Source organism: Ambystoma mexicanum, chromosome 13 (genome assembly GCF_040938575.1).
Source record: "Ambystoma mexicanum isolate Mex_15411 chromosome 13, UKY_AmexF1_1, whole genome shotgun sequence".
NCBI lineage: Eukaryota > Metazoa > Chordata > Amphibia > Caudata > Ambystomatidae > Ambystoma > Ambystoma mexicanum.
In genome coordinates, this window is record NC_090938.1 from 631668874 (window position 1) to 631680943 (window position 12070).

The following is a 12070-nucleotide window of genomic DNA, read 5'->3' on the forward strand; positions in this document are numbered from 1 at the left end:
ACCATAGACCACCATTCATCATCTCCCCCTCTCAAAGTCAGCATTGCTAGCAATGCTAACTAGATTAAGCCATCTGACCATTGACCACCATTCAACATCTCCCCTCTCAAAGTCAGCATTTCTAGCCCTGCTAACTAGCATAAACCATCTGGCTATAGACCACCATTCGTCATCTCCCCTCTCAAAGTCAGCATTGCTAGCCCTGCTAGCTAGCCTAAGCCACCTCACCACAGACCACCATTCAACTCCACCCTCAACATCAGCATTGCTAGTCCTACTAGCTAGCCTAAGCCATCTCACCACAGACCACCATTCATCCTCTCTGCCCTCAAAGTCAGCGTTGCTAGCCCTCCTATCTAGCCTAAGTCATCTCATCATAGACCACCATTCTTCATCTCCCCTCTCAAACTCAGCATTGCTAGCCCTGCTAGCTAGCCTAAGCCACCTCACCATAGACCACCATTCATCATCTACACTCTCGAAGTCAGCTTTGCTAGCCCTGCTAGCTAGCCTAAACCACCCCACTACAGACCACAATTCATCACCTCCCCTCTCAAAGTAAGTATTGCAGGCCCTGTTAACTAGCCTAAGCCACCTCACAAAAGACCACCTTTCATCTCCACCCTCAACGTCAGCATTGCTAGTCCTACTAGCTAGCCTAAGCCATCTCACCACAGACCACCATTCATCCTCTTCACCCTCAAAGTCAGCATTGCTAGCCCTGAAGGCTAACCTAAGCCATCTCACCATAGACCACCATTCATCATCTCCCCTCTCAAAGTCAGCATTGCTAGCCCTGCTAGCTGGCCTAAGCCATCTCACCATAGACCACCATTCATCATCTTTCCTCTCAAAGTCAGCATTTCTAGCCCTGCTAACTAGCCTAAGCCACCTCACAAAAGACCACCTTTCATCTCCACCCTCAACGTCAGCATTGCTAGTCCTACTAGCTAGCCTAAGCCACCTCACCACAGACCACCATTCAACTCCACCCTCAACATCAGCATTGCTAGTCCTACTAGCTAGCCTAAGCCATCTCACCACAGACCACCATTCATCCTCTCCGCCCTCAAAGTCAGCGTTGCTAGCCCTCCTAGCTAGCCTAAGTCATCTCACCATAGACCACCATTCATCATCTCCCCTCTCAAAGTCAGCATTGCTAGCCCTGCTAGCTAGCCTAAGCCATCTCACCATAGACCACCATTCATCATCTACACTCTCGAAGTCAGCATTGCTAGCCCTGCTAGCTAGCCTAAGCCACCCCACTACAGACCACCATTCATCACCTCCCCTCTCAAAGTAAGCATTGCTAGCCCTGTTAACTAGCCTAAGCCACCTCACAAAAGACCACCTTTCATCTCCACCCTCAACGTCAGCATTGCTAGTCCTACTAGCTAGCCTAAGCCATCCCACCACAGACCACCATTCATCCTCTCCACCCTCAAAGTCAGCATTGCTATCCCTGATGGCTAACCTAAGCCATCTCACCATAGACCACCATTCATCATCTCCCTCTCAAAGTCAGCATTGCTAGTCCTGCTAGCTGGCCTAAACCATCTCACCATAGACCACCATTCATCATCTACCCTCTCGAAGTCAGCATTGCTAGGCCTGCTAGCAAGCCTAAGCCACCCCACTACAGACCACCATTCATCACCTCCCCTCTCAAAGTAAGCATTGCTAGTCCTGCTAGCTAGCCTAAGCACCTCACCATAGACCACCATTCATCCTCTCCACCCTCAAAGTCAGCATTGCTAGCCTTGATGGCTAAACTAAGCCATCTCACCATAGACCACCATTCATCATCTCCCCTCTCAAAGTCAGAATGGCTAGCCCTGCTAGCTAGCCTAAGCCACCTCATGATAGATCACTATTCATCATCTCCCCTCTCAAAGTCACAATTACTAGCCCTGCTAGATAGCCTAAGCTGCCTCACCACAGACCACCATTCGTGTTCTCCCCTCTCAAAGTAAGCATTGCTAGCCCTGCTAACTAGCCTAATCCGCCTCACCACAGACCATCATTCATCATCTCCTCTCTCAAAGTCAGCATTGCAAGCCCTGCTAGCTAGCCTAAGCCATCTCACCATAGACCACCATTCATCATCTCCCCTCTCAAAGTCAGCAGGCCACCTCACCATAGACCACCATTCATCATCTCCACGCTCAAAGTCAGCATTGCTAGGCCTGCTAGCTAGCCTAAGCCACCTCACCACAGACCACCATTCATCACCTCCCCTCTCAAAGTCAGCATTGCTGGCCCTGCTAGGTAGCCTAAGTGCCTCTCCACAGACCACCATTCATCACCTCCCTTCTCAAGGTCAGCATTACTAGCTCTGCTAGCTAGTGTAAGCCACCTAACCACAGACCACCTTTCATCACCCCCCTCTCAAAGTCTGCATTGCTAGCCCTGCTAGCTAGCCTAAGCGCCTCACCACAGAACACCATTCATCATCTCCACCCTCAAAGTCAGCATTGCTAGCCCTGCTAGCTAGCCTAAGCCATCTCACCATAGACCACCATTCATCATCTACCCTCTCGAAGTCAGCATTGCTAGCCCTGCTAGCAAGCCTAAGCCACCCCACTACAGACCACCATTCATCACCTCCCCTCTCAAAGTAAGCATTGCTAGCCCTGCTAGCAAGCCTTAGCCACCCCACTACAGACCACAATTCATCACCTCCCCTCTCAAGGTCAGCATTGCTAGCCCTGCTAGCTAGTGTAAGCCACCTAACCACAGGCCACCATTCATCATCTACCCTCTCGAAGTCAGCATTGCTAGCCCTGCTAGCAAGCCTAAGCCACCCCACTACAGACCACCATTCATCACCTCCCCTCTCAAAGCAAGCATTGCTAGCCCAGCTAACTAGCCTAGGCCATCTCACCATAGACCACCATTCATCATCTCCACCCCCAAAGTCAGAATTGCTAGCCCTGCTAGCTATCCTAAGCCACCTCACCATAGACCACCATTCATCATCTCCCCTCTCAAAGTCACAATTGCTAGCCCTGCTAGCTAGCCTAAGACGCCTCACCACAGACCACCATTCTTCATCTCCCCTCTCAAAGAAATCATTGCTAGCCCTGCTAACTAGCCTAAGCCATCTCACCATAGACCACCATTCATCATCTCCAACCTCAAAGTCAGCATTGCTAGCCCTGCTAGCTAGCCTAAGCCACCTCACCATAGGCCACCATTCATCATCTCCCCTCTCAAAGTCAGAATTGCTAGCCCTGCTAGCTAGCCTAAACCGCCTCACCACATACCATCATTCATCATCTCCTCTCTCAAAGTCAGCATTGCTAGCCCTGCTAGCTAGCCTAAGCCACCTCACCATAGACCACCATGCATCATCTTCACGCTCAAATCAGCAGTGCTAGCCCTGCTAGCTAGCCTAAGCCACCTCACCATAGACCACCATTCATCATCTCCACCCCCAAAGTCAGAATTGCTAGCCCTGCTAGCTATCCTAAGCCACCTCACCATAGACCACCATTCATCATCTCCCCTCTCAAAGTCACAATTGCTAGCCCTGCTAGCTAGCCTAAGACGCCTCACCACAGACCACCATTCTTCATCTCCCCTCTCAAAGAAATCATTGCTAGCCCTGCTAACTAGCCTAAGCCATCTCACCATAGACCACCATTCATCATCTCCAACCTCAAAGTCAGCATTGCTAGCCCTGCTAGCTAGCCTAAGCCACCTCACCATAGGCCACCATTCATCATCTCCCCTCTCAAAGTCAGAATTGCTAGCCCAGCTAGCTAGACTAATCCGCCTCACCACAGACCATCATTCATCACCTCCTCTCTCAAAGTCAGCATTGCTAGCCCTGCTAGCTAGCCGAAGCCACCTCACCATAGACCACCATGCATTGTCTCCATGCTCAAATCAGCAGTGCTAGCCCTGCTAGCTAGCCTAAGCCATCTCACCAAAGACCACCATTCATCATCTCCCCTCCCAAAGTCAGCAGGCCACCTCACCATAGACCACCATTCATCATCTCCACGCTCAAAGTCAGCATTGCTAGCCCTGCTAGCTAGCCTAAGCCACCTCACCATAGACCACCATTCATCATCTCCCCTCTCAAAGTCACAATTGCTAGCATTGCTAGCTAGCCTAAGCCGCCTCACCACAGACCACCATTCGTCATCTCCCCTCTCAAAATAAGCATTGCTAGCCCTGCTAACTAGCCTAAGCCATCTCACCATAGACCACCATTCATCATCTCCATCCTCAAAGTCAGCATTGCTAGGCCTGCTAGCTAGCCTAAACCACCTCACCATAGGCCAACATTCATCATCTCCCCTCTGAAAGTCAGAATTGCTAGCCCTGCTAGCTAGCCTAATCCGCCTCACCACAGACCATCATTCATCATCTCCCCTCTCAAGGTCAGCATTGCTAGTCCTGCTAGCTAGCCTAAGCCACCTCACCATAGACCACCATTCATCATCTCCCCCTCTCAAAGTCAGCATTGCTAGCAATGCTAACTAGATTAAGCCATCTGACCATTGACCACCATTCATCATCTCCCCTCTCAAAGTCAGCATTTCTAGCCCTGCTAACTAGCATAAACCATCTGGCTATAGACCACCATTCGTCATCTCCCCTCTCAAAGTCAGCATTGCTAGCCCTGCTAGCTAGCCTAAGCCACCTCACCACAGACCACCATTCAACTCCACCCTCAACATCAGCATTGCTAGTCCTACTAGCTAGCCTAAGCCATCTCACCACAGACCACCATTCATCCTCTCTGCCCTCAAAGTCAGCGTTGCTAGCCCTCCTATCTAGCCTAAGTCATCTCATCATAGACCACCATTCTTCATCTCCCCTCTCAAACTCAGCATTGCTAGCCCTGCTAGCTAGCCTAAGCCACCTCACCATAGACCACCATTCATCATCTACACTCTCGAAGTCAGCTTTGCTAGCCCTGCTAGCTAGCCTAAACCACCCCACTACAGACCACAATTCATCACCTCCCCTCTCAAAGTAAGTATTGCAGGCCCTGTTAACTAGCCTAAGCCACCTCACAAAAGACCACCTTTCATCTCCACCCTCAACGTCAGCATTGCTAGTCCTACTAGCTAGCCTAAGCCATCTCACCACAGACCACCATTCATCCTCTTCACCCTCAAAGTCAGCATTGCTAGCCCTGAAGGCTAACCTAAGCCATCTCACCATAGACCACCATTCATCATCTCCCCTCTCAAAGTCAGCATTGCTAGCCCTGCTAGCTGGCCTAAGCCATCTCACCATAGACCACCATTCATCATCTTTCCTCTCAAAGTCAGCATTTCTAGCCCTGCTAACTAGCCTAAGCCACCTCACAAAAGACCACCTTTCATCTCCACCCTCAACGTCAGCATTGCTAGTCCTACTAGCTAGCCTAAGCCACCTCACCACAGACCACCATTCAACTCCACCCTCAACATCAGCATTGCTAGTCCTACTAGCTAGCCTAAGCCATCTCACCACAGACCACCATTCATCCTCTCCGCCCTCAAAGTCAGCGTTGCTAGCCCTCCTAGCTAGCCTAAGTCATCTCACCATAGACCACCATTCATCATCTCCCCTCTCAAAGTCAGTATTGCTAGCCCTGCTAGCTAGCCTAAGCCATCTCACCATAGACCACCATTCATCATCTACACTCTCGAAGTCAGCATTGCTAGCCCTGCTAGCTAGCCTAAACCACCCCACTACAGACCACCATTCATCACCTCCCCTCTCAAAGTAAGCATTGCTAGCCCTGTTAACTAGCCTAAGCCACCTCACAAAAGACCACCTTTCATCTCCACCCTCAACGTCAGCATTGCTAGTCCTACTAGCTAGCCTAAGCCATCCCACCACAGACCACCATTCATCCTCTCCACCCTCAAAGTCAGCATTGCTATCCCTGATGGCTAACCTAAGCCATCTCACCATAGACCACCATTCATCATCTCCCTCTCAAAGTCAGCATTGCTAGTCCTGCTAGCTGGCCTAAACCATCTCACCATAGACCACCATTCATCATCTACCCTCTCGAAGTCAGCATTGCTAGGCCTGCTAGCAAGCCTAAGCCACCCCACTACAGACCACCATTCATCACCTCCCCTCTCAAAGTAAGCATTGCTAGTCCTGCTAGCTAGCCTAAGCACCTCACCATAGACCACCATTCATCCTCTCCACCCTCAAAGTCAGCATTGCTAGCCTTGATGGCTAAACTAAGCCATCTCACCATAGACCACCATTCATCATCTCCCCTCTCAAAGTCAGAATGGCTAGCCCTGCTAGCTAGCCTAAGCCACCTCATGATAGATCACCATTCATCATCTCCCCTCTCAAAGTCACAATTACTAGCCCTGCTAGATAGCCTAAGCTGCCTCACCACAGACCACCATTCGTGTTCTCCCCTCTCAAAGTAAGCATTGCTAGCCCTGCTAACTAGCCTAATCCGCCTCACCACAGACCATCATTCATCATCTCCTCTCTCAAAGTCAGCATTGCAAGCCCTGCTAGCTAGCCTAAGCCACCTCACCATAGGCCACCATTCATCATCTCCAACCTCAAAGTCAGCATTGCTAGCCCTGCTAGCTAGCCAAAGCCACCTCACCATAGACCACCATGCATCGTCTCCACGCTCAAATCAGCAGTGCTAGCCCTGCTAGCTAGCCTAAGCCATCTCACCATAGACCACCATTCATCATCTCCCCTCCCAAAGTCAGCAGGCCACCTCACCATAGACCACCATGCATCGTCTCCACGCTCAAAGTCAGCATTGCTAGCCCTGCTAGCTAGCCTAAGCCACCTCACCATAGACCACCATTCATCATCTCCCCTCTCAAAGTCACAATTGCTAGCATTGCTAGCTAGCCTAAGCCGCCTCACCACAGACCACCATTCGTAATCTCCCCTCTCAAAATAAGCATTGCTAGCCCTGCTAACTAGCCTAAGCCATCTCACCATAGACCACCATTCATCATCTCCATCCTCAAAGTCAGCATTGCTAGGCCTGCTAGCTAGCCTAAACCACCTCACCATAGGCCAACATTCATCATCTCCCCTCTGAAAGTCAGAATTGCTAGCCCTGCTAGCTAGCCTAATCCGCCTCACCACAGACCATCGTTCATCATCTCCCCTCTCAAGGTCAGCATTGCTAGTCCTGCTAGCTAGCCTAAGCCACCTCACCATAGACCACCATTCATCATCTCCCCCTCTCAAAGTCAGCATTGCTAGCAATGCTAACTAGATTAAGCCATCTGACCATTGACCACCATTCATCATCTCCCCTCTCAAAGTCAGCATTTCTAGCCCTGCTAACTAGCATAAACCATCTGGCTATAGACCACCATTCGTCATCTCCCCTCTCAAAGTCAGCATTGCTAGCCCTGCTAGCTAGCCTAAGCCACCTCACCACAGACCACCATTCAACTCCACCCTCAACATCAGCATTGCTAGTCCTACTAGCTAGCCTAAGCCATCTCACCACAGACCACCATTCATCCTCTCTGCCCTCAAAGTCAGCGTTGCTAGCCCTCCTATCTAGCCTAAGTCATCTCATCATAGACCACCATTCTTCATCTCCCCTCTCAAACTCAGCATTGCTAGCCCTGCTAGCTAGCCTAAGCCACCTCACCATAGACCACCATTCATCATCTACACTCTCGAAGTCAGCTTTGCTAGCCCTGCTAGCTAGCCTAAGCCACCCCACTACAGACCACAATTCATCACCTCCCCTCTCAAAGTAAGTATTGCAGGCCCTGTTAACTAGCCTAAGCCACCTCACAAAAGACCACCTTTCATCTCCACCCTCAACGTCAGCATTGCTAGTCCTACTAGCTAGCCTAAGCCATCTCACCACAGACCACCATTCATCCTCTTCACCCTCAAAGTCAGCATTGCTAGCCCTGAAGGCTAACCTAAGCCATCTCACCATAGACCACCATTCATCATCTCCCCTCTCAAAGTCAGCATTGCTAGCCCTGCTAGCTGGCCTAAGCCATCTCACCATAGACCACCATTCATCATCTTTCCTCTCAAAGTCAGCATTTCTAGCCCTGCTAACTAGCCTAAGCTACCTCACAAAAGACCACCTTTCATCTCCACCCTCAACGTCAGCATTGCTAGTCCTACTAGCTAGCCTAAGCCACCTCACCACAGACCACCATTCAACTCCACCCTCAACATCAGCATTGCTAGTCCTATTAGCTAGCCTAAGCCATCTCACCACAGACCACCATTCATCCTCTCCGCCCTCAAAGTCAGCATTGCTAGCCCTCCTAGCTAGCCTAAGTCATCTCACCATAGACCACCATTCATCATCTCCCCTCTCAAAGTCAGCATTGCTAGCCCTGCTAGCTAGCCTAAGCCATCTCACCATAGACCACCATTCATCATCTACACTCTCGAAGTCAGCATTGCTAGCCCTGCTAGCTAGTCTAAGCCACCCCACTACAGACCACCATTCATCACCTCCCCTCTCAAAGTAAGCATTGCTAGCCCTGTTAACTAGCCTAAGCCACCTCACAAAAGACCACCTTTCATCTCCACCCTCAACGTCAGCATTGCTAGTCCTACTAGCTAGCCTAAGCCATCCCACCACAGACCACCATTCATCCTCTCCACCCTCAAAGTCAGCATTGCTATCCCTGATGGCTAACCTAAGCCATCTCACCATAGACCACCATTCATCATCTCCCTCTCAAAGTCAGCATTGCTAGTTCTGCTAGCTGGCCTAAACCATCTCACCATAGACCACCATTCATCATCTACCCTCTCGAAGTCAGCATTGCTAGGCCTGCTAGCAAGCCTAAGCCACCCCACTACAGACCACCATTCATCACCTCCCCTCTCAAAGTAAGCATTGCTAGTCCTGCTAGCTAGCCTAAGCACCTCACCATAGACCACCATTCATCCTCTCCACCCTCAAAGTCAGCATTGCTAGCCTTGATGGCTAAACTAAGCCATCTCACCATAGACCACCATTCATCATCTCCCCTCTCAAAGTCAGAATGGCTAGCCCTGCTAGCTAGCCTAAGCCACCTCATGATAGATCACCATTCATCATCTCCCCTCTCAAAGTCACAATTACTAGCCCTGCTAGATAGCCTAAGCTGCCTCACCACAGACCACCATTCGTGTTCTCCCCTCTCAAAGTAAGCATTGCTAGCCCTGCTAACTAGCATAATCCGCCTCACCACAGACCATCATTCATCATCTCCTCTCTCAAAGTCAGCATTGCAAGCCCTGCTAGCTAGCCTAAGCCATCTCACCATAGACCACCATTCATCATCTCCCCTCTCAAAGTCAGCAGGCCACCTCACCATAGACCACCATTCATCATCTCCACGCTCAAAGTCAGCATTGCTAGGCCTGCTAGCTAGCCTAAGCCACCTCACCACAGACCACCATTCATCACCTCCCCTCTCAAAGTCAGCATTGCTGGCCCTGCTAGGTAGCCTAAGTGCCTCTCCACAGACCACCATTCATCACCTCCCTTCTCAAGGTCAGCATTACTAGCTCTGCTAGCTAGTGTAAGCCACCTAACCACAGACCACCTTTCATCACCCCCCTCTCAAAGTCTGCATTGCTAGCCCTGCTAGCTAGCCTAAGCGCCTCACCACAGAACACCATTCATCATCTCCACCCTCAAAGTCAGCATTGCTAGCCCTGCTAGCTAGCCTAAGCCATCTCACCATAGACCACCATTCATCATCTACCCTCTCGAAGTCAGCATTGCTAGCCCTGCTAGCAAGCCTAAGCCACCCCACTACAGACCACCATTCATCACCTCCCCTCTCAAAGTAAGCATTGCTAGCCCTGCTAGCAAGCCTTAGCCACCCCACTACAGACCACCATTCATCATCTCCCCTCTCAAAGTCAGCAGGCCACCTCACCATAGACCACCATTCATCATCTCCACGCTCAAAGTCAGCATTGCTAGCCCTGCTAGCTAGCCTAAGCCACCTCACCACAGACCACCATTCATCACCTCCCCTCTCAAAGTCAGCATTGCTGGCCCTGCTAGGTAGCCTAGGTGCCTCTCCACAGACCACCATTCATCACCTCCCCTCTCAAGGTCAGCATTGCTAGCCCTGCTAGCTAGTGTAAGCCACCTAACCACAGACCACCATTCATCATCTACCCTCTCGAAGTCAGCATTGCTAGCCCTGCTAGCAAGCTTAAGCCACCCCACTACAGACCACCATTCATCACCTCCCCTCTCAAAGCAAGCATTGCTAGCCCAGCTAACTAGCCTAGGCCATCTCACCATAGACCACCATTCATCATCTCCACCCCCAAAGTCAGAATTGCTAGCCCTGCTAGCTATCCTAAGCCACCTCACCATAGACCACCATTCATCATCTCCCCTCTCAAAGTCACAATTGCTAGCCCTGCTAGCTAGCCTAAGACGCCTCACCACAGACCACCATTCTTCATCTCCCCTCTCAAAGAAATCGTTGCTAGCCCTGCTAACTAGCCTAAGCCATCTCACCATAGACCACCATTCATCATCTCCAACCTCAAAGTCAGCATTGCTAGCCCTGCTAGCTAGCCTAAGCCACCTCACCATAGGCCACCATTCATCATCTCCCCTCTCAAAGTCAGAATTGCTAGCCCTGCTAGCTAGCCTAAACCGCCTCACCACATACCATCATTCATCATCTCCTCTCTCAAAGTCAGCATTGCTAGCCCTGCTAGCAAGCCTAAGCCACCTCACCATAGACCACCATGCATCATCTTCACGCTCAAATCAGCAGTGCTAGCCCTGCTAGCTAGCCTAAGCCACCTCACCATAGACCACCATGCATTATCTCCACGCTCAAATCAGCAGTGCTAGCCCTGCTAGCTAGCATAATCCATCTCACCATAGACCACCATTCATCATCTCCCCTCTCAAAGTCAGCAGGCCACCTCACCATAGACCACCATTCATCATCTCCACGCTCGAAGTCAGCATTGCTAGCCCTGCTAGCTAGCCTAAGAGACCTCACCACAGACCACCATTCATCACCTACACTCTCAAAGTCAGCATTGCTAGCCCTGCCTGCTAGCCTAAGTGCCACACCACAGACCACCATTCATCACCTCCCCTCTCAAGGTCAGTATTGCTAGCCCTGCTAGATAGCCTAAGCCGCCTCACCACAGACCACCATTCTTCATCTCCCCTCTCAAGTTCAGCATTGCTAGCCCTGCTAGCTAGCCTAAGCCATCTCACCATAGACCACCACTCATCATCTCCAACCTCAAAGTCAGCATTGCTAGCCCTGCTAGCTAGCCTAAGCCACCTCACCATAGGCCACCATTCATCATCTCCTCTCTCAAAGTCAGAATTGCTAGCCCTGCTAGCTAGCCTAAACCGCCTCACCACATACCATCATTCATCATCTCCTCTCTCAAAGTCAGCATTGCTAGCCCTGCTAGCTAGCCTAAGCCACCTCACCATAGGCCACCATTCATCATCTCCTCTCTCAAAGTCAGAATTGCTAGCCCTGCTAGCTAGCCTAAACCGCCTCACCACATACCATCATTCATCATCTCCTCTCTCAAAGTCAGAATGGCTAGCCCTGCTAGCTAGCCTAAGCCACCTCATGATAGATCACCATTCATCATCTCCCCTCTCAAAGTCACAATTACTAGCCCTGCTAGATAGCCTAAGCTGCCTCACCACAGACCACCATTCGTGTTCTCCCCTCTCAAAGTAAGCATTGCTAGCCCTGCTAACTAGCCTAATACGCCTCACCACAGACCATCATTCATCATCTCCTCTCTCAAAGTCAGCATTGCAAGCCCTGCTAGCTAGCCTAAGCCATCTCACCATAGACCACCATTCATCATCTCCCCTCTCAAAGTCAGCAGGCCACCTTACCATAGACCACCATTCATCATCTCCACGCTCAAAGTCAGCATTGCTAGGCCTGCTAGCTAGCCTAAGCCACCTCACCACAGACCACCATTCATCACCTCCCCTCTCAAAGTCAGCATTGCTGGCCCTGCTAGGTAGCCTAAGTGCCTCTCCACAGACCACCATTCATCACCTCCCTTCTCAAGGTCAGCATTACTAGCTCTGCTAGCTAGTGTAAGCCACCTA